This window comes from Cinclus cinclus, chromosome 17, assembly GCF_963662255.1.
Source record: "Cinclus cinclus chromosome 17, bCinCin1.1, whole genome shotgun sequence".
Classification (NCBI taxonomy): Eukaryota; Metazoa; Chordata; class Aves; order Passeriformes; family Cinclidae; genus Cinclus; species Cinclus cinclus.
Genome location: NC_085062.1, coordinates 14792880 through 14815718, shown reverse-complemented (window position 1 = coordinate 14815718; position 22839 = coordinate 14792880).

Here is a 22839-nt window from a genome sequence, read left to right as displayed (position 1 = left end):
TATACCCCCTGGTGCCACAAGGGATCATTAGATTGTTAGCCTGCATTGGGTCACAATGGTTCCTTGCTTCTCTTAACCTCTGTGGTGTCACAATGCATTCCAAGCCCTTTTAGGCCACTTGGTCTTACAATGAACCATTTGATTCTTGGCCTTCATGGTGTCATAATGGTTCCTTGCTTCTATAGGTCCCCATGCTGTCAGAGTCCATCCGTGGTCCTTTTGCGCCCCCTGGTGTCAAAAGGGATTCTTAGATTGTTAGCCTGCATTGGGTCACAATGGTTCCTTGCTTCTCTTAACCCCTGTGGTGTCACAATGCATCCCATGGCCTTTTAGGCCACTTGATGACACAATGAATCATTTGATTCTTGGCCTTCGTGGTGGTGTAATTGTACCAGGTTTTACTTGGGCCCCATGCTTTCACAATTCATCCCTGGCCCTTTTAGGCCCATTGGTGTCACAAGGGATCATTAGATTGTTAGCCTGCATTGGGTCACAATGGTTCCTTGCTTCTCTTAACCTCTGTGGTGTCACAATGCATCCCATGCCCTTTTACGCCACTTGATGTCACAATGAATCATTTGATTCTTGGCCTCCATGGCGGCATAATAGATCCTTGCTTCTATTTGTCCCCGTGCTGTAACAATTCATCCCTGGCCCTTTTAGGCCCATTGGTGTCACAAGGGATCATTAGATTGTTAGCCTGCATTGGGTCACAATGGTTCCTTGCTTCTCTTAACCTCTGTGGTGTCACAATGCATCCCATGCCCTTTTAGGCCACTTGATGTCACAATGAATCATTTGATTCTTGGCCTCCATGGTGTCATAATGGTTCCTTGTTTCTATTGGGCCCCATGCTGTCACAATACATCCCTGGCCCTTTTACGCCCCCTGGTGTCAAATGGGATCCTGGGATTTTTAGCCTCCATTGGGTCACAATGGATCCTTGCTTCTCTTAACCCCTGTGGTGTCACAATGCATCCCATGACTTTTAGGCCACTTGATGTCACAATGAATCATTTGATTCTTGGCCTCCATGGTGGCATAATAGATCCTTGCTTCTATTGGTCCCCGTGCTGCAACAATCCATCCCTGGCCCTTTTTATACCCCCTGGTGCCGCAAGGGATCATTAGATTGTTAGCCTGCATTGGGTCACAATGGTTCCGTGCATCTCTTAACCTCTATGGTGTCACAATGCATGCCAAGCCCTTTTAGGCCACTTGATGTCACAATGAACCATTTGATTCTTGGCCTTCATGGTGTCATAATGGTTCCTTGCTTCTATAGGTCCCCATGCTGTCAGAGTCCATCCGTGGTCCTTTTGCGCCCCCTGGTGTCAAAAGGGATTCTTAGATTGTTAGCCTGCATTGGGTCACAATGGTTCCTTGCTTCTCTTAACCCCTGTGCTGTCACAATGCATCCCATGCCCTTTTAGGCCACCTGATGTCACAATGAATCATTTGATTCTTGGCCTCCATGGTGGTGAAATTGTACCAGGTTTTAATTGGGCCCCATGCTTTCACAATACATCCCTGCCCCTTTTAGGCCCATTGGTGTCAAAAGGAATTATTAGATTGTTAGCCTCCATTGGGTCACAATGGATCCTTACTTCTCTTAACCCCTGTGGTGTCACAATGCATCCCATGCCCTTTTAGGCCACATGATGTCACAAGGAATTATTTGATTCTTGGCCTCCATGGCGGCATAATAGATCCTTGCTTCTATTGGTCCCCGTGCTGTAACAATTCATCCCTGGCCCTTTTAGGCGCATTGGTGTCACAAGGGATCATTAGATTGTTAGCCTCCATTGGGTCACAATGGATCCTTGCTTCTCTTAACCCCTGTGCTGTCACAATGCATCCCATGCCCTTTTAGGCCACTTGATGTCACAATGAATCATTTGATTCTTGGCCTCCATGGTGGCATAATAGATCCTTGCTTCTATTGGTCCCCGAGCTGTAACAATCTATCCCTGGCCCTTTTTATACCCCCTGGTGCCACAAGGGATCATTAGATTGTTAGCCTGCATTGGGTCACAATGGTTCCTTGCTTCTCTTAACCTCTGTGGTGTCACAATGCATTCCAAGCCCTTTTAGGCCACTTGGTCTTACAATGAACCATTTGATTCTTGGCCTTCATGGTGTCATAATGTTTCCTTGCTTCTATAGGTCCACATGATGTCAGAGTTCATCCGTGGTCCTTTTGCGCCCCCGGGTGTCAAAAGGGATTCTTAGATTGTTAGCCTGCATTGGGTCACAATGGTTCCTTGCTTCTCTTAACCTCTGTGGAGTCACAATGCATCCCATGCCCTTTTAGGCCACTTGATGTCACAATGAATCATTTGATTCTTGGCCTCCATGGTGGCGTAATTGTTCCAGGTTTTAATTGGACCCCATGCTTTCACAATACATCCCTGCCCCTTTTAGGCCCATTGGTGTCAAAAGGGATCATTAGATTGTTAGCCTCCATTGGGTCACAATGGATCTTTAATTCTCTTAACCCCTGTGCTGTCACAATGCATCCCATGCCCTTTTAGGCCACATGATGTCACAATGAATTATTTGATTCTTGGCCTCCACTGTGGCATAATAGATCCTTGCTTCTATTGGTCCCCGTGCTGTAACAATTCATCCCTGGCCCTTTTAGGCCCATTGGTGTCACAAGGGATCATTAGATTGTTAGCCTGCATTGGGTCACAATGGTTCCTTGTTTCTCTTAACCCCTGTGCTGTCACAATGCATCCCATGCCCTTTTAGGCCACATGATGTCACAATGAATTATTTGATTCTTGGCCTCCACTGTGGCATAATAGATCCTGGCTTCTATTGGTCCCCGTGCTTTCACAATCCATCCCTGGCCCTTTTTATACCCCCTGGTGCCACAAGGGATCATTAGATTGTTAGCCTGCATTGGGTCACAATGGTTCCTTGCTTCTCTTAACCTCTGTGGTGTCACAATGCATTCCAAGCCCTTTTAGGCCACTTGGTCTTACAATGAACCATTTGATTCTTGGCCTTCATGGTGTCATAATGGTTCCTTGCTTCTATAGGTCCCCATGCTGTCAGAGTCCATCCGTGGTCCTTTTGCGCCCCCTGGTGTCAAAAGGGATTCTTAGATTGTTAGCCTGCATTGGGTCACAATGGTTCCTTGCTTCTCTTAACCCCTGTGGTGTCACAATGCATCCCATGGCCTTTTAGGCCACTTGATGACACAATGAATCATTTGATTCTTGGCCTTCGTGGTGGTGTAATTGTACCAGGTTTTACTTGGGCCCCATGCTTTCACAATTCATCCCTGCCCCTTTTAGGCCCATTGGTGTCACAAGGGATCATTAGATTGTTAGCCTGCATTGGGTCACAATGGTTCCTTGCTTCTCTTAACCTCTGTGGTGTCACAATGCATCCCATGCCCTTTTAGGCCACTTGATGTCACAATGAATCATTTGATTCTTGGCCTCCATGGTGTCATAATGGTTCCTTGTTTCTATTGGGCCCCATGCTGTCACAATACATCCCTGGCCCTTTTACGCCCCCTGGTGTCAAATGGGATCCTGGGATTTTTAGCCTCCATTGGGTCACAAGGGATCCTTGCTTCTCTTAACCCCTGTGCTGTCACAATGCATCCCATGACTTTTAGGCCACTTGATGTCACAATGAATCATTTGATTCTTGGCCTCCATGGTGGCATAATAGATCCTTGCTTCTATTGGTCCCCGTGCTGCAACAATCCATCCCTGGCCCTTTTTATACCCCCTGGTGCCACAATGGATCATTAGATTGTTAGTCTGCATTGGGTCACAATGGTTCCTTGCTTCTCTTAACCTCTGTGGTGTCACAATGCATGCCAAGCCCTTTTAGGCCACTTGATGTCACAATGAACCATTTGATTCTTGGCCTTCATGGTGTCATAATGGTTCCTTGCTTCTATAGGTCCCCATCCTGTCAGAGTCCTTCCGTGGTCCTTTTGCGCCCCCTGGTGTCAAAAGGTATTATTAGATTGTTAGCCTGCATTGGGTCACAATGGTTCCTTGCTTCTCTTAACCCCTGTGCTGTCACAATGCATCCCATGCCCTTTTAGGCCACCTGATGTCACAATGAATCATTTGATTCTTGGCCTCCATGGTGGTGAAATTGTACCAGGTTTTAATTGGGACCCATGCTTTCACAATACATCCCTGCCCCTTTTAGTCCCATTGGTGTCAAAAGGTATCATTAGATTGTTAGCCTCCATTGGGTCACAATGGATCCTTACTTCTCTTAACCCCTGTGGTGTCACAATGCATCCCATGCCCTTTTAGGCCACATGATGTCACAATGAATTATTTGATTCTTGGCCTCCATGGCGGCATAATAGATCCTTGCTTCTATTGGTCCCCGTGCTGTAACAATTCATCCCTGGCCCTTTTAGGCCGATTGGTGTCACAAGGGATCATTAGATTGTTAGCCTGCATTGGGTCACAATGATTCCTTGCTTCTCTTAACCTCTGTGGTGTCACAATGCATCCCATGCCCTTTTAGGCCACTTGATGTCACAATGAATCATTTGATTCTTGGCCTCCATGGTGGCGGAATTGTACCAGGTTTTAATTGGGCCCCATGCTTTCACAATACATCCCTGCCCCTTTTAGGCCCATTGGTGTCAAAAGGGATCATTAGATTGTTAGCCTGCATTGGGTCACAATGGATCCTTGCTTCTCTTAACCCCTGTGCTGTCACAATGCATCCCATGCCCTTTTAGGCCACATGATGTCACAATGAATTATTTGATTCTTGGCCTCCATGGCGGCATAATAGATCCTTGCTTCTATTGGTCCCCGAGCTGTAACAATCCATCCCCGGCCCTTTATATACACCCTGGTGCAACAAGGGATCATTAGATTGTTAGCCTGCATTGGGTCACAATGGTTCCTTGCTTCTCTTAACCTCTTTGGTGTCACAATGCATTCCAAGCCCTTTTAGGCCACTTGGTCTTACAATGAACCATTTGATTCTTGGCCTTCATGGTGTCATAATGGTTCCTTGCTTCTATAGGTCCCCATGCTGTCAGAGTCCATCCGTGGTACTTTTGCGCCCCCTGGCATTAAAAGGTATCCTTAGATTGTTAGCCTGCATTGGGTCACAATGGTTCCTTGCTTCTCTTAACCTCTGTGCTGTCACAATGCATCCCATGCCCTTTTAGGCCACTTGATGTCACAATGAATCATTTGATTCTTGGCCTCCATGGTGGCTTAATTGTACCAGGTTTTAATTGGGCCCCATGCTTTCACAATACATCGCTGCCCCTTTTAGGCCCATTGGCGTAAAAAGGGATCATTAGATTGTTAGCCTGCATTGGGTCACAATGGATCCTTGCTTCTCTTAACGCCTGTGCTGTCACAATGCATCCCATGCCCTTTTAGGCCACATGATGTCACAATGAATTATTTGATTCTTGGCCTCCATGGCGGCATAATAGATCCTTGCTTCTATTGTTCCCCGTGCTATAACAATTCATCCCTGGCCCTTTTAGGCCCATTGGTGTCACAAGGGATCATTAGATTGTTAGCCTGCATTGGGTCACAATGGTTCCTTGCTTCTCTTAACCTCTGTGGTGTCACAATGCATCCAATGCCCTTTTAAGCCACTTGATGTCACAATGAATCATTTGATTCTTGGCCTCCATGGTGTCATAAAGGTTCCTTTTTTCTATTGGACCCCATGCTGTCACAATTCATCCCTGGCCCGTTTACGCCCCCTGGTGTCAAATGGGATCCTGGGATTATTAGCCTCCATTGGGTCACAATGGTTCCTTGGTTCTCTTAACCCCTGTGCTGTCACAATGCATCCCATGCCTTTTAGGCCACTTGATGTCACAATGAATCATTTGATTCTTGGCCTCCACGGTGGCATAATAGATCCTTTATTCTATTGGTCCCCGTGCTGTAACAATCCATCCCTGGCCCTTTTTATACCCCCTGGTGTCACAAGGGATCATTAGATTGTTAGCCTGCATTGGGTCACAATGGTTCCTTGCTTCTCTTAACCTCTGTGGTGTCACAATGCATCCCATGCCCTTTTAGGCCACTTGATGTCACAATGAATCATTTGATTCTTGGCCTCCATGGTGTCATAATGGTTCCTTGTTTCTATTGGGCCCCATGCTGTCACAATTCATCCCTGGCCCTTTTACGCCCCCTGGTGTCAAATGGGATCCTGGGATTATTAGCCTCCATTGGGTCACAATGGATCCTTGCTTCTCTTAACCCCTGTGGTGTCACAATGCATCCCATGCCCTTTTAGGCCACTTGATGTCACAATGAATCATTTGATTCTTGGCCTCCACGGTGGCGTAATTGTACCAGGTTTTAATTGGGACCCATGCTTTCACAATACATCCCTGCCCCTTTTAGGCGCATTGGTGTCAAAAGGGATCATTAGATTGTTAGCCTCCATTGGGTCACAATGGATCCTTACTTCTCTTAACCCCTGTGCTGTCACAATGCATCCCATGCCCTTTTAGGCCACATGACGTCACAATGAATTATTTGATTCTTGGCCTCCATGGCGGCATAATAGATCCTTGCTTCTATTGGTCCCCGTGCTGTAACAATCCATCCCTGGCCCTTTTTATACCCCCTGGTGCCAGAAGGGATCATTAGATTGTTTGCCTGCATTGGGTCACAATGGTTCCTTGCTTCTCTTAACCTCTGTGGTGTCACAATGCATTCCAAGCCCTTTTAGGCCACTTGGTCTTACAATGAACCATTTGATTCTTGGCCTTCATGGTGTCATAATGGTTCCTTGCTTCTATAGGTCCCCATGCTGTCAGAGATCATCCGTGGTCCTTTTGCGCCCCCTGGTGTCAAAAGGGATTCTTAGATTGTTAGCCTGCATTGGGTCACAATGGATCCTTGCTTCTCTTAACCCCTGTGCTGTCACAATGCATCCCATGCCCTTTTAGGCCACTTGATGTCACAATGAATCAATTGATTCTTGGCCTCCATGGTGGCATAATTGTACCAGGTTTTACTTGGGCCCCATGCTTTCACAATTCATCCCTGCCCCTTTTAGGCCCATTGGTGTCACAAGGGATCATTAGATTGTTAGCCTGCATTGGGTCACAATGGTTCCTTGCTTCTCTTAACCTCTGTGGTGTCACAATGCATCCCATGCCCTTTTAGGCCACTTGATGTCACAATGAATCATTTGATTCTTGGCCTCCATGGTGTCATAATGGTTCCTTGTTTCTATAGGGCCCCATGCTGTAACAATTCATCCCTGGCCCTTTTACGCCCCCTGGTGTCAAATGGGATCCTGGGATTTTTAGCCTCCATTGGGTCACAATGGATCCTTGCTTCTCTTAACCCCTGTGCTGTCACAATGCATCCCATGCCCTCTTAGGCTACTTGATGTCACAATGAACCATTTGATTCTTGGCCTCCATGGTGTCATAATGGTTCCTTGCTTCTATAGGTCCCCATGCTGTCAGAGTCCATCCGTGGCCCTTTTGCGCCCCCAGGTGTCAAAAGGGATTCTTAGATTGTTAGCCTGCATTGGGTCACAATGGATCCTTGCTTCTCTTAACCCCTGTGCTGTCACAATTCATCCCATGCCCTTTTAGGCCACATGATGTCACAATGAATTATTTGATTCTTGGCCTCCATGGCGGCATAATAGATCCTTGCTTCTATTGGTCCCCGTGCTGTAACAATTCATCCCTGGCCCTTTTAGGCGCATTGGTGTCACAAGGGATCATTAGATTGTTAGCCTCCATTGGGTCACAATGGATCCTTGCTTCTCTTAACCCCTGTGGTGTCACAATGCATCCCATGCCCTTTTAGGCCACTTGATGTCACAATGAATCAATTGATTCTTGGCCTCCATGGTGGCATAATTGTACCAGGTTTTAATTGGGCCCCATGCTTTCACAATACATCCCTGCCCCTTTTAGGCCCATTGGTGTCAAAAGGGATCATTAGATTGTTAGCCTCCATTGGGTCACAATGGATCCTTGCTTCTCTTAACCCCTGTGCTGTCACAATGCATCCCATGCCCTTTTAGGCCGCATGACGTCACAATGAATTATTTGATTCTTGGCCTCCATGGCGGCATAATAGATCCTTGCTTCTATTGGTCCCCGTGCTGTAACAATCCATCCCTGGCCCTTTTACGCCCATTGGTGTCAAATGGGATCATTAGATTGTTAGCCTGCATTGGGTCACAATGGTTCCTTGCTTCTCTTAACCTCTGTGGTGTCACAATGCATCCCATGGCCTTTTAGGCCACTTGATGTCACAATGAATCATTTGATTCTTGGCCTCCATGGTGTCATAATGGTTCCTTGTTTCTATTGGGCCCCATGCTGTCACAATTCATCCCTGGCCCTTTTACGCCCCCTGGTGTCAAATGGGATCCTGGGATTATTAGCCTCCATTGGGTCACAATGGATCCTTGCTTCTCTTAACCCCTGTGCTGTCACAATGCATCCCATGCCCTTTTAGGCCACTTGATGTCACAATGAATCATTTGATTCTTGGCCTCCACGGTGGCATAATAGATACTTGCTTCTATTGGTCCCCGTGCTGTAACAATCCATCCCTGGCCCTTTTTATACCCCCTGGTGCCACAAGGGATCATTAGATTGTTAGCCTGCATTGGGTCACAATGGTTCCTTGCTTCTCTTAACCCCTGTGGTGTCACAATGCATCCCATGCCCTTTTAGGCCACTTGATGTCACAATGAATCATTTGATTCTTGGCCTCCATGGTAGCATAATTGTACCAGGTTTTACTTGGGCCCCATGCTTTCACAATTCATCCCTGCCCCTTTTAGGCCCATTGGTGTCACAAGGGATCATTAGATTGTTAGCCTGCATTGGGTCACAATGGTTCCTTGCTTCTCTTAACCTCTGTGGTGTCACAATGCTTTCCATGCCCTTTTAGGCCACTTGATGTCACAATGAATCATTTGATTCTTGGCCTCCATGGTGGCGTAATTGTACCAGGTTTTAATTGGGACCCATGCTTTCACAATACATCCCTGCCCCTTTTAGGCGCATTGGTGTCAAAAGGGATCATTACATTGTTAGACTCCTTTGGGTCACAATGGATCCTTACTTCTCTTAACCCCTGTGGTGTCACAATGCATCCCATGGCCTTTTAGGCCACTTGATGTCACAATGAATCATTTGATTCCTGGCCTCCATGGTGGTGCAATTGTACCAGGTTTTACTTGGGCCCCATGCTTTCACAATTCATCCCTGCCCCTTTTAGGCCCATTGGTGTCACAAGGGATCATTAGATTGTTAGCCTGCACTGGGTCACAGTGGTTCCTTGCTTCTCTTAACCTCTGTGGTGTCACAATGCATCCCATGACCTTTTAGGCCACTTGATGTCACAATGAATCATTTGATTCTTGGCCTCCATGGTGTCATAATGGTTCCTTGTTTCTATTGGGCCCCATGCTTTCACAATACATCCCTGCCCCTTTTAGGCCCATTGGTGTCAAAAGGGATCATTAGATTGTTAGCCTCCATTGGGTCACAATGGATCCTTACTTCTCTTAACCCCTGTGCTGTCACAATGCATCCCATGCCCTTTTAGGCCACATGACGTCACAATGAATTATTTGATTCTTGGCCTCCATGGCGGCATAATAGATCCTTGCTTCTATTGGTCCCCGTGCTGTAACAATCCATCCCTGGCCCTTTTTATACCCCCTGGTGCCACAAGGGATCATTAGATTGTTTGCCTGCATTGGGTCACAATGGTTCCTTGCTTCTCTTAACCTCTGTGGTGTCACAATGCATTCCAAGCCCTTTTAGGCCACTTGGTCTTACAATGAACCATTTGATTCTTGGCCTTCATGGTGTCATAATGGTTCCTTGCTTCTATAGGTCCCCATGCTGTCAGAGATCATCCGTGGTCCTTTTGCGCCCCCTGGTGTCAAAAGGGATTCTTAGATTGTTAGCCTGCATTGGGGGACAATGGTTCCTTGCTTCTCTTAACCCCTGTGCTGTCACAATGCATCCCATGCCCTTTTAGGCCACTTGATGTCACAATGAATCAATTGATTCTTGGCCTCCATGGTGGCATAATTGTACCAGGTTTTACTTGGGCCCCATGCTTTCACAATCCATCCCTGCCCCTTTTAGGCCCATTGGTGTCAAATGGGATCCTGGGATTTTTAGCCTCCATTGGGTCACAATGGATCCTTGCTTCTCTTAACCCCTGTGCTGTCACAATGCATCCCATGCCCTCTTAGGCCACTTGATGTCACAATGAATCATTTGATTCTTGGCCTCCATGGTGTCATAATGGTTCCTTGTTTCTATTGGGCCCCATGCTGTCACAATTCATCCCTGGCCCTTTTACGCCCCCTGGTGTCAAATGGGATCCTGGGATTTTTAGCCTCCATTGGGTCACAATGGATCCTTGCTTCTCTTAACCCCTGTGGTGTCACAATGCATCCCATGCCCTTTTAGGCCACTTGATGTCACAATGAATCATTTGATACTTGGCCTCCACTGTGGCATAATAGATCCTTGCTTCTATTGGTCCCCGTTCTGTAACAATCCATCCCTGGTCCTTTGTATACCCCCTGGTGCCACAAGGGATCATTAGATTGTTAGCCTGCATTGGGTCACAATGGTTCCTTGCTTCTCTTAACCTCTGTGGTGTCACAATGCATTCCAAGCCCTTTTAGGCCACTTGGTCTTACAATGAACCATTTGATTCTTGGCCTTCATGGTGTCATAATGGTTCCTTGCTTCTATAGGTCCCCATGCTGTCAGAGTCCATCCGTGGTCCTTTTGCGCCCCCTGGTGTCAAAAGGGATTCTTAGATTGTTAGCCTGCATTGGGTCACAATGGTTCCTTGCTTCTCTTAACCCCTGTGGTGTCACAATGCATCCCATGGCCTTTTAGGCCACTTGATGACACAATGAATCATTTGATTCTTGGCCTTCGTGGTGGTGTAATTGTACCAGGTTTTACTTGGGCCCCATGCTTTCACAATTCATCCCTGGCCCTTTTAGGCCCATTGGTGTCACAAGGGATCATTAGATTGTTAGCCTGCATTGGGACACAATGGTTCCTTGCTTCTCTTAACATCTGTGGTGTCACAATGCATCCCATGCCCTTTTAGGCCACTAGATGTCACAATGATTCATTTGATTCTTGGCCTCCATGGTGTCATAATGGTTCCTTGTTTCTATTGGGCCCCATGCTGTCACAATACATCCCTGGCCCTTTTACGCCCCCTGGTGTCAAATGGGATCCTGGGATTTTTAGCCTCCATTGGGTCACAAGGGATCCTTGCTTCTCTTAACCCCTGTGCTGTCACAATGCATCCCATGACTTTTAGGCCACTTGATGTCACAATGAATCATTTGATTCTTGGCCTTCATGGTGGCATAATAGATCCTTGCTTCTATTGGTCCCCGTGCTGCAACAATCCATCCCTGGCCCTTTTTATACCCCCTGGTGCCACAATGGATCATTAGATTGTTAGCCTGCATTGGGTCACAATGGTTCCTTGCTTCTCTTAACCTCTGTGGTGTCACAATGCATGCCAAGCCCTTTTAGGCCACTTGATGTCACAATGAACCATTTGATTCTTGGCCTTCATGGTGTCATAATGGTTCCTTGCTTCTATAGGTCCCCATCCTGTCAGAGTCCTTCCGTGGTCCTTTTGCGCCCCCTGGTGTCAAAAGGTATTATTAGATTGTTAGCCTGCATTGGGTCACAATGGTTCCTTGCTTCTCTTAACCCCTGTGCTGTCACAATGCATCCCATGCCCTTTTAGGCCACCTGATGTCACAATGAATCATTTGATTCTTGGCCTCCATGGTGGTGAAATTGTACCAGGTTTTAATTGGGCCCCATGCTTTCACAATACATCCCTGCCCATTTTAGTCCCATTGGTGTCAAAAGGTATCATTAGATTGTTAGCCTCCATTGGGTCACAATGGATCCTTACTTCTCTTAACCCCTGTGGTGTCACAATGCATCCCATGCCCTTTTAGGCCACATGATGTCACAATGAATTATTTGATTCTTGGCCTCCATGGCGGCATAATAGATCCTTGCTTCTATTGGTCCCCGTGCTGTAACAATTCATCCCTGACCCTTTTAGGCCGATTGGTGTCACAAGGGATCATTAGATTGTTAGCCTGCATTGGGTCACAATGATTCCTTGCTTCTCTTAACCTCTGTGGTGTCACAATGCATCCCATGCCCTTTTAGGCCACTTGATGTCACAATGAATCATTTGATTCTTGGCCTCCATGGTGGCGGAATTGTACCAGGTTTTAATTGGGCCCCATGCTTTCACAATACATCCCTGCCCCTTTTAGGCCCATTGGTGTCAAAAGGGATCATTAGATTGTTAGCCTGCATTGGGTCACAATGGATCCTTGCTTCTCTTAACGCCTGTGCTGTCACAATGCATCCCATGCCCTTTTAGGCCACATGATGTCACAATGAATTATTTGATTCTTGGCCTCCATGGCGGCATAATAGATCCTTGCTTCTATTGGTCCCCGAGCTGTAACAATCCATCCCCGGCCCTTTTTATACACCCTGGTGCAACAAGGGATCATTAGATTGTTAGCCTGCATTAGGTCACAATGGTTCCTTGCTTCTCTTAACCTCTTTGGTGTCACAATGCATTCCAAGCCCTTTTAGGCCACTTGGTCTTACAATGAACCATTTGATTCTTGGCCTTCATGGTGTCATAATGGTTCCTTGCTTCTATAGGTCCCCATGCTGTCAGAGTCCATCCGTGGTACTTTTGCGCCCCCTGGCATTAAAAGGTATTCTTAGATTGTTAGCCTGCATTGGGTCACAATGGTTCCTTGCTTCTCTTAACCTCTGTGGTGTCACAATGCATCCCATGCCCTTTTAGGCCACTTGATGTCACAATGAATCATTTGATTCTTGGCCTCCATGGTGGCGGAATTGTACCAGGTTTTAATTGGGCCCCATGCTTTCACAATACATCGCTGCCCCTTTTAGGCCCATTGGCGTAAAAAGGGATCATTAGATTGTTAGCCTGCATTGGGTCACAATGGATCCTTGCTTCTCTTAACGCCTGTGCTGTCACAATGCATCCCATGCCCTTTTAGGCCACATGATGTCACAATGAATTATTTGATTCTTGGCCTCCATGGCGGCATAATAGATCCTTGCTTCTATTGTTCCCCGTGCTATAACAATTCATCCCTGGCCCTTTTAGGCCCATTGGTGTCACAAGGGATCATTAGATTGTTAGCCTGCATTGGGTCACAATCGTTCCTTGCTTCTCTTAACCTCTGTGGTGTCACAATGCATCCCATGCCCTTTTAAGCCACTTGATGTCACAATGAATCATTTGATTCTTGGCCTCCATGGTGTCATAAAGGTTCCTTTTTTCTATTGGACCCCATGCTGTCACAATTCATCCCTGGCCCGTTTACGCCCCCTGGTGTCAAATGGGATCCTGGGATTATTAGCCTCCATTGGGTCACAATGCATCCTTGGTTCTCTTAACCCCTGTGCTGTCACAATGCATCCCATGCCTTTTAGGCCACTTGATGTCACAATGAATCATTTGATTCTTGGCCTCCATGGCGGCATAATAGATCATTGTTTCTATTGGTCCCCGTGCTGTAACAATGCATACCTGGCCCTTTTTATACCCCCTGGTGCCACAAGGGATCATTAGATTGTTTGCCTGCATTGGGTCACAATGGTTCCTTGCTTCTCTTAACCTCTGTGGTGTCACAATGCATTCCAAGCCCTTTTAGGCCACTTGGTCTTACAATGAACCATTTGATTCTTGGCCTTCATGGTGTCATAATGGTTCCTTGCTTCTATAGGTCCCCATGCTGTCAGAGATCATCCGTGGTCCTTTTGCGCCCCCTGGTGTCAAAAGGGATTCTTAGATTGTTAGCCTGCATTGGGTCACAATGGATCCTTGCTTCTCTTAACCCCTGTGCTGTCACAATGCATCCCATGCCCTTTTAGGCCACTTGATGTCACAATGAATCAATTGATTCTTGGCCTCCATGGTGGCATAATTGTACCAGGTTTTACTTGGGCCCCATGCTTTCACAATTCATCCCTGGCCCTTTTAGGCCCATTGGTGTCACAAGGGATCATTAGATTGTTAGCCTGCATTGGGTCACAATGGTTCCTTGCTTCTCTTAACCTCTGTGGTGTCACAATGCATCCCATGCCCTTTTAGGCCACTTGATGTCACAATGAATCATTTGATTCTTGGCCTCCATGGTGTCATAATGGTTCCTTGTTTCTATTGGGCCCCATGCTGTAACAATTCATCCCTGGCCCTTTTACGCCCCCTGGTGTCAAATGGGATCCTGGGATTTTTAGCCTCCATTGGGTCACAATGGATCCTTGCTTCTCTTAACCCCTGTGCTGTCACAATGCATCCCATGCCCTCTTAGGCTACTTGATGTCACAATGAATCATTTGATTCTTGGCCTCCATGGTGTCATAATGGTTCCTTGCTTCTATAGGTCCCCATGCTGTCAGAGTCCATCCGTGGCCCTTTTGCGCCCCCAGGTGTCAAAAGGGATTCTTAGATTGTTAGCCTGCATTGGGTCACAATGGATCCTTGCTTCTCTTAACCCCTGTGCTGTCACAATTCATCCCATGCCCTTTTAGGCCACATGATGTCACAATGAATTATTTGATTCTTGGCCTCCATGGCGGCATAATAGATCCTTGCTTCTATTGGTCCCCGTGCTGTAACAATTCATCCCTGGCCCTTTTAGGCGCATTGGTGTCACAAGGGATCATTAGATTGTTAGCCTCCATTGGGTCACAATGGATCCTTGCTTCTCTTAACCCCTGTGCTGTCACAATGCATCCCATGCCCTTTTAGGCCACTTGATGTCACAATGAATTATTTGATTCTTGGCCTCCATGGTGGCATAATTGTACCAGGTTTTAATTGGGCCCCATGCTTTCACAATACATCCCTGCCCCTTTTAGGCCCATTGGTGTCAAAAGGCATCATTAGATTGTTAGCCTGCATTGGGTCACAATGGATCCTTGCTTCTCTTAACCCCTGTGCTGTCACAATGCATCCCATGCCCTTTTAGGCCGCATGACGTCACAATGAATTATTTGATTCTTGGCCTCCATGGCGGCATAATAGATCCTTGCTTCTATTGGTCCCCGTGCTGTAACAATCCATCCCTGGCCCTTTTACGCCCATTGGTGTCACAAGGGATCATTAGATTGTTAGCCTGCATTGGGTCACAATGGTTCCTTGCTTCTCTTAACCTCTGTGGTGTCACAATGCATCCCATGCCCTTTTAGGCCACTTGATGTCACAATGAATCATTTGATTCTTGGCCTCCATGGTGTCATAATGGTTCCTTGTTTCTATTGGGCCCCATGCTGTCACAATTCATCCCTGGCCCTTTTACGCCCCCTGGTGTCAAATGGGATCCTGGGATTATTAGCCTCCATTGGGTCACAATGGATCCTTGCTTCTCTTAACCCCTGTGCTGTCACAATGCATCCCATGCCCTTTTAGGCCACTTGATGTCACAATGAATCATTTGATTCTTGGCCTCCACGGTGGCATAATAGATACTTGCTTCTATTGGTCCCCGTGCTGTAACAATCCATCCCTGGCCCTTTTTATACCACCTGGTGCCACAAGGGATCATTAGATTGTTAGCCTGCATTGGGTCACAATGGTTCCTTGCTTCTCTTAACCCCTGTGGTGTCACAATGCATCCCATGCCCTTTTAGGCCACTTGATGTCACAATGAATCATTTGATTCTTGGCCTCCATGGTAGCATAATTGTACCAGGTTTTACTTGGGCCCCATGCTTTCACAATTCATCCCTGCCCCTTTTAGGCCCATTGGTGTCACAAGGGATCATTAGATTGTTAGCCTGCATTGGGTCACAATGGTTCCTTGCTTCTCTTAACCTCTGTGGTGTCACAATGCTTTCCATGCCCTTTTAGGCCACTTGATGTCACAATGAATCATTTGATTCTTGGCCTCCATGGTGGCGTAATTGTACCAGGTTTTAATTGGGACCCATGCTTTCACAATACATCCCTGCCCCTTTTAGGCGCATTGGTGTCAAAAGGGATCATTACATTGTTAGTCTCCTTTGGGTCACAATGGATCCTTACTTCTCTTAACCCCTGTGGTGTCACAATGCATCCCATGGCCTTTTAGGCCACTTGATGTCACAATGAATCATTTGATTCCTGGCCTCCATGGTGGTGCAATTGTACCAGGTTTTACTTGGGCCCCATGCTTTCACAATTCATCCCTGCCCCTTTTAGGCCCATTGGTGTCAAAAGGGATCATTAGATTGTTAGCCTCCATTGGGTCACAATGGATCTTTAATTCTCTTAACCCCTGCGCTGTCACAATGCATCCCATGCCCTTTTAGGCCACATGATGTCACAATGAATTATTTGATTCTTGGCCTCCACTGTGGCATAATAGATCCTTGCTTCTATTGGTCCCCGTGCTGTAACAATTCATCCCTGGCCCTTTTAGGCCCATTGGTGTCACAAGGGATCATTAGATTGTTAGCCTGCATTGGGTCACAATGGTTCCTTGTTTCTCTTAACCCCTGTGCTGTCACAATGCATCCCATGCCCTTTTAGGCCACATGATGTCACAATGAATTATTTGATTCTTGGCCTCCACTGTGGCATAATAGATCCTGGCTTCTATTGGTCCCCGTGCTTTCACAATCCATCCCTGGCCCTTTTTATACCCCCTGGTGCCACAAGGGATCATTAGATTGTTAGCCTGCATTGGGTCACAATGGTTCCTTGCTTCTCTTAACCTCTGTGGTGTCACAATGCATTCCAAGCCCTTTTAGGCCACTTGGTCTTACAATGAACCATTTGATTCTTGGCCTTCATGGTGTCATAATGGTTCCTTGCTTCTATAGGTCCCCATGCTGTCAGAGTCCATCCGTGGTCCTTTTGCGCCCCCTGGTGTCAAAAGGGATTCTTAGATTGTTAGCCTGCATTGGGTCACAATGGTTCCTTGCTTCTCTTAACCCCTGTGGTGTCACAATGCATCCCATGGCCTTTTAGGCCACTTGATGACACAATGAATCATTTGATTCTTGGCCTTCGTGGTGGTGTAATTGTACCAGGTTTTACTTGGGCCCCATGCTTTCACAATTCATCCCTGCCCCTTTTAGGCCCATTGGTGTCACAAGGGATCATTAGATTGTTAGCCTGCATTGGGTCACAATGGTTCCTTGCTTCTCTTAACCTCTGTGGTGTCACAATGCATCCCATGCCCTTTTAGGCCACTTGATGTCACAATGAATCATTTGATTCTTGGCCTCCATGGTGTGATAATGGTTCCTTGTTTCTATTGGGCCCCATGCTGTCACAATACATCCCTGGCCCTTTTACGCCCCCTGGTGTCAAATGGGATCCTGGGATTTTTAGCCTCCATTGGGTCACAAGGGATCCTTGCTTCTCTTAACCCCTGTGCTGTCACAATGCATCCCATGACTTTTAGGCCACTTGATGTCACAATGAATCATTTGATTCTTGGCCTCCATGGTGGCATAATAGATCCTTGCTTCTATTGGTCCCCGTGCTGCAACAATCCATCCCTGGCCCTTTTTATACCCCCTGGTGCCACAATGGATCATTAGATTGTTAGTCTGCATTGGGTCACAATGGTTCCTTGCTTCTCTTAACCTCTGTGGTGTCACAATGCATGCCAAGCCCTTTTAGGCCACTTGATGTCACAATGAACCATTTGATTCTTGGCCTTCATGGTGTCATAATGGTTCCTTGCTTCTATAGGTCCCCATCCTGTCAGAGTCCTTCCGTGGTCCTTTTGCGCCCCCTGGTGTCAAAAGGTATTATTAGATTGTTAGCCTGCATTGGGTCACAATGGTTCCTTGCTTCTCTTAACCCCTGTGCTGTCACAATGCATCCCATGCCCTTTTAGGCCACCTGATGTCACAATGAATCATTTGATTCTTGGCCTCCATGGTGGTGAAATTGTACCAGGTTTTAATTGGGACCCATGCTTTCACAATACATCCCTGCCCCTTTTAGTCCCATTGGTGTCAAAAGGTATCATTAGATTGTTAGCCTCCATTGGGTCACAATGGATCCTTACTTCTCTTAACCCCTGTGGTGTCACAATGCATCCCATGCCCTTTTAGGCCACATGATGTCACAATGAATTATTTGATTCTTGGCCTCCATGGCGGCATAATAGATCCTTGCTTCTATTGGTCCCCGTGCTGTAACAATTCATCCCTGGCCCTTTTAGGCCGATTGGTGTCACAAGGGATCATTAGATTGTTAGCCTGCATTGGGTCACAATGATTCCTTGCTTCTCTTAACCTCTGTGGTGTCACAATGCATCCCATGCCCTTTTAGGCCACTTGATGTCACAATGAATCATTTGATTCTTGGCCTCCATGGTGGCGGAATTGTACCAGGTTTTAATTGGGCCCCATGCTTTCACAATACATCCCTGCCCCTTTTAGGCCCATTGGTGTCAAAAGGGATCATTAGATTGTTAGCCTGCATTGGGTCACAATGGATCCTTGCTTCTCTTAACCCCTGTGCTGTCACAATGCATCCCATGCCCTTTTAGGCCACATGATGTCACAATGAATTATTTGATTCTTGGCCTCCATGGCGGCATAATAGATCCTTGCTTCTATTGGTCCCCGAGCTGTAACAATCCATCCCCGGCCCTTTATATACACCCTGGTGCAACAAGGGATCATTAGATTGTTAGCCTGCATTGGGTCACAATGGTTCCTTGCTTCTCTTAACCTCTTTGGTGTCACAATGCATTCCAAGCCCTTTTAGGCCACTTGGTCTTACAATGAACCATTTGATTCTTGGCCTTCATGGTGTCATAATGGTTCCTTGCTTCTATAGGTCCCCATGCTGTCAGAGTCCATCCGTGGTACTTTTGCGCCCCCTGGCATTAAAAGGTATCCTTAGATTGTTAGCCTGCATTGGGTCACAATGGTTCCTTGCTTCTCTTAACCTCTGTGCTGTCACAATGCATCCCATGCCCTTTTAGGCCACTTGATGTCACAATGAATCATTTGATTCTTGGCCTCCATGGTGGCTTAATTGTACCAGGTTTTAATTGGGCCCCATGCTTTCACAATACATCGCTGCCCCTTTTAGGCCCATTGGCGTAAAAAGGGATCATTAGATTGTTAGCCTGCATTGGGTCACAATGGATCCTTGCTTCTCTTAACGCCTGTGCTGTCACAATGCATCCCATGCCCTTTTAGGCCACATGATGTCACAATGAATTATTTGATTCTTGGCCTCCATGGCGGCATAATAGATCCTTGCTTCTATTGTTCCCCGTGCTATAACAATTCATCCCTGGCCCTTTTAGGCCCATTGGTGTCACAAGGGATCATTAGATTGTTAGCCTGCATTGGGTCACAATGGTTCCTTGCTTCTCTTAACCTCTGTGGTGTCACAATGCATCCAATGCCCTTTTAAGCCACTTGATGTCACAATGAATCATTTGATTCTTGGCCTCCATGGTGTCATAAAGGTTCCTTTTTTCTATTGGACCCCATGCTGTCACAATTCATCCCTGGCCCGTTTACGCCCCCTGGTGTCAAATGGGATCCTGGGATTATTAGCCTCCATTGGGTCACAATGGTTCCTTGGTTCTCTTAACCCCTGTGCTGTCACAATGCATCCCATGCCTTTTAGGCCACTTGATGTCACAATGAATCATTTGATTCTTGGCCTCCACGGTGGCATAATAGATCCTTTATTCTATTGGTCCCCGTGCTGTAACAATCCATCCCTGGCCCTTTTTATACCCCCTGGTGTCACAAGGGATCATTAGATTGTTAGCCTGCATTGGGTCACAATGGTTCCTTGCTTCTCTTAACCTCTGTGGTGTCACAATGCATCCCATGCCCTTTTAGGCCACTTGATGTCACAATGAATCATTTGATTCTTGGCCTCCATGGTGTCATAATGGTTCCTTGTTTCTATTGGGCCCCATGCTGTCACAATTCATCCCTGGCCCTTTTACGCCCCCTGGTGTCAAATGGGATCCTGGGATTATTAGCCTCCATTGGGTCACAATGGATCCTTGCTTCTCTTAACCCCTGTGGTGTCACAATGCATCCCATGCCCTTTTAGGCCACTTGATGTCACAATGAATCATTTGATTCTTGGCCTCCACGGTGGCGTAATTGTACCAGGTTTTAATTGGGACCCATGCTTTCACAATACATCCCTGCCCCTTTTAGGCGCATTGGTGTCAAAAGGGATCATTAGATTGTTAGCCTCCATTGGGTCACAATGGATCCTTACTTCTCTTAACCCCTGTGCTGTCACAATGCATCCCATGCCCTTTTAGGCCACATGACGTCACAATGAATTATTTGATTCTTGGCCTCCATGGCGGCATAATAGATCCTTGCTTCTATTGGTCCCCGTGCTGTAACAATCCATCCCTGGCCCTTTTTATACCCCCTGGTGCCAGAAGGGATCATTAGATTGTTTGCCTGCATTGGGTCACAATGGTTCCTTGCTTCTCTTAACCTCTGTGGTGTCACAATGCATTCCAAGCCCTTTTAGGCCACTTGGTCTTACAATGAACCATTTGATTCTTGGCCTTCATGGTGTCATAATGGTTCCTTGCTTCTATAGGTCCCCATGCTGTCAGAGATCATCCGTGGTCCTTTTGCGCCCCCTGGTGTCAAAAGGGATTCTTAGATTGTTAGCCTGCATTGGGTCACAATGGATCCTTGCTTCTCTTAACCCCTGTGCTGTCACAATGCATCCCATGCCCTTTTAGGCCACTTGATGTCACAATGAATCAATTGATTCTTGGCCTCCATGGTGGCATAATTGTACCAGGTTTTACTTGGGCCCCATGCTTTCACAATTCATCCCTGCCCCTTTTAGGCCCATTGGTGTCACAAGGGATCATTAGATTGTTAGCCTGCATTGGGTCACAATGGTTCCTTGCTTCTCTTAACCTCTGTGGTGTCACAATGCATCCCATGCCCTTTTAGGCCACTTGATGTCACAATGAATCATTTGATTCTTGGCCTCCATGGTGTCATAATGGTTCCTTGTTTCTATAGGGCCCTCGCTGTAACAATTCATCCCTGGCCCTTTTACGCCCCCTGGTGTCAAATGGGATCCTGGGATTTTTAGCCTCCATTGGGTCACAATGGATCCTTGCTTCTCTTAACCCCTGTGCTGTCACAATGCATCCCATGCCCTCTTAGGCTACTTGATGTCACAATGAACCATTTGATTCTTGGCCTCCATGGTGTCATAATGGTTCCTTGCTTCTATAGGTCCCCATGCTGTCAGAGTCCATCCGTGGCCCTTTTGCGCCCCCAGGTGTCAAAAGGGATTCTTAGATTGTTAGCCTGCATTGGGTCACAATGGATCCTTGCTTCTCTTAACCCCTGTGCTGTCACAATTCATCCCATGCCCTTTTAGGCCACATGATGTCACAATGAATTATTTGATTCTTGGCCTCCATGGCGGCATAATAGATCCTTGCTTCTATTGGTCCCCGTGCTGTAACAATTCATCCCTGGCCCTTTTAGGCGCATTGGTGTCACAAGGGATCATTAGATTGTTAGCCTCCATTGGGTCACAATGGATCCTTGCTTCTCTTAACCCCTGTGGTGTCACAATGCATCCCATGCCCTTTTAGGCCACTTGATGTCACAATGAATCAATTGATTCTTGGCCTCCATGGTGGCATAATTGTACCAGGTTTTAATTGGGCCCCATGCTTTCACAATACATCCCTGCCCCTTTTAGGCCCATTGGTGTCAAAAGGCATCATTAGATTGTTAGCCTGCATTGGGTCACAATGGATCCTTGCTTCTCTTAACCCCTGTGCTGTCACAATGCATCCCATGCCCTTTTAGGCCGCATGACGTCACAATGAATTATTTGATTCTTGGCCTCCATGGCGGCATAATAGATCCTTGCTTCTATTGGTCCCCGTGCTGTAACAATCCATCCCTGGCCCTTTTACGCCCATTGGTGTCAAATGGGATCATTAGATTGTTAGCCTGCATTGGGTCACAATGGTTCCTTGCTTCTCTTAACCTCTGTGGTGTCACAATGCATCCCATGGCCTTTTAGGCCACTTGATGTCACAATGAATCATTTGATTCTTGGCCTCCATGGTGTCATAATGGTTCCTTGTTTCTATTGGGCCCCATGCTGTCACAATTCATCCCTGGCCCTTTTACGCCCCCTGGTGTCAAATGGGATCCTGGGATTATTAGCCTCCATTGGGTCACAATGGATCCTTGCTTCTCTTAACCCCTGTGCTGTCACAATGCATCCCATGCCCTTTTAGGCCACTTGATGTCACAATGAATCATTTGATTCTTGGCCTCCACGGTGGCATAATAGATACTTGCTTCTATTGGTCCCCGTGCTGTAACAATCCATCCCTGGCCCTTTTTATACCCCCTGGTGCCACAAGGGATCATTAGATTGTTAGCCTGCATTGGGTCACAATGGTTCCTTGCTTCTCTTAACCCCTGTGGTGTCACAATGCATCCCATGCCCTTTTAGGCCACTTGATGTCACAATGAATCATTTGATTCTTGGCCTCCATGGTAGCATAATTGTACCAGGTTTTACTTGGGCCCCATGCTTTCACAATTCATCCCTGCCCCTTTTAGGCCCATTGGTGTCACAAGGGATCATTAGATTGTTAGCCTGCATTGGGTCACAATGGTTCCTTGCTTCTCTTAACCTCTGTGGTGTCACAATGCTTTCCATGCCCTTTTAGGCCACTTGATGTCACAATGAATCATTTGATTCTTGGCCTCCATGGTGGCGTAAT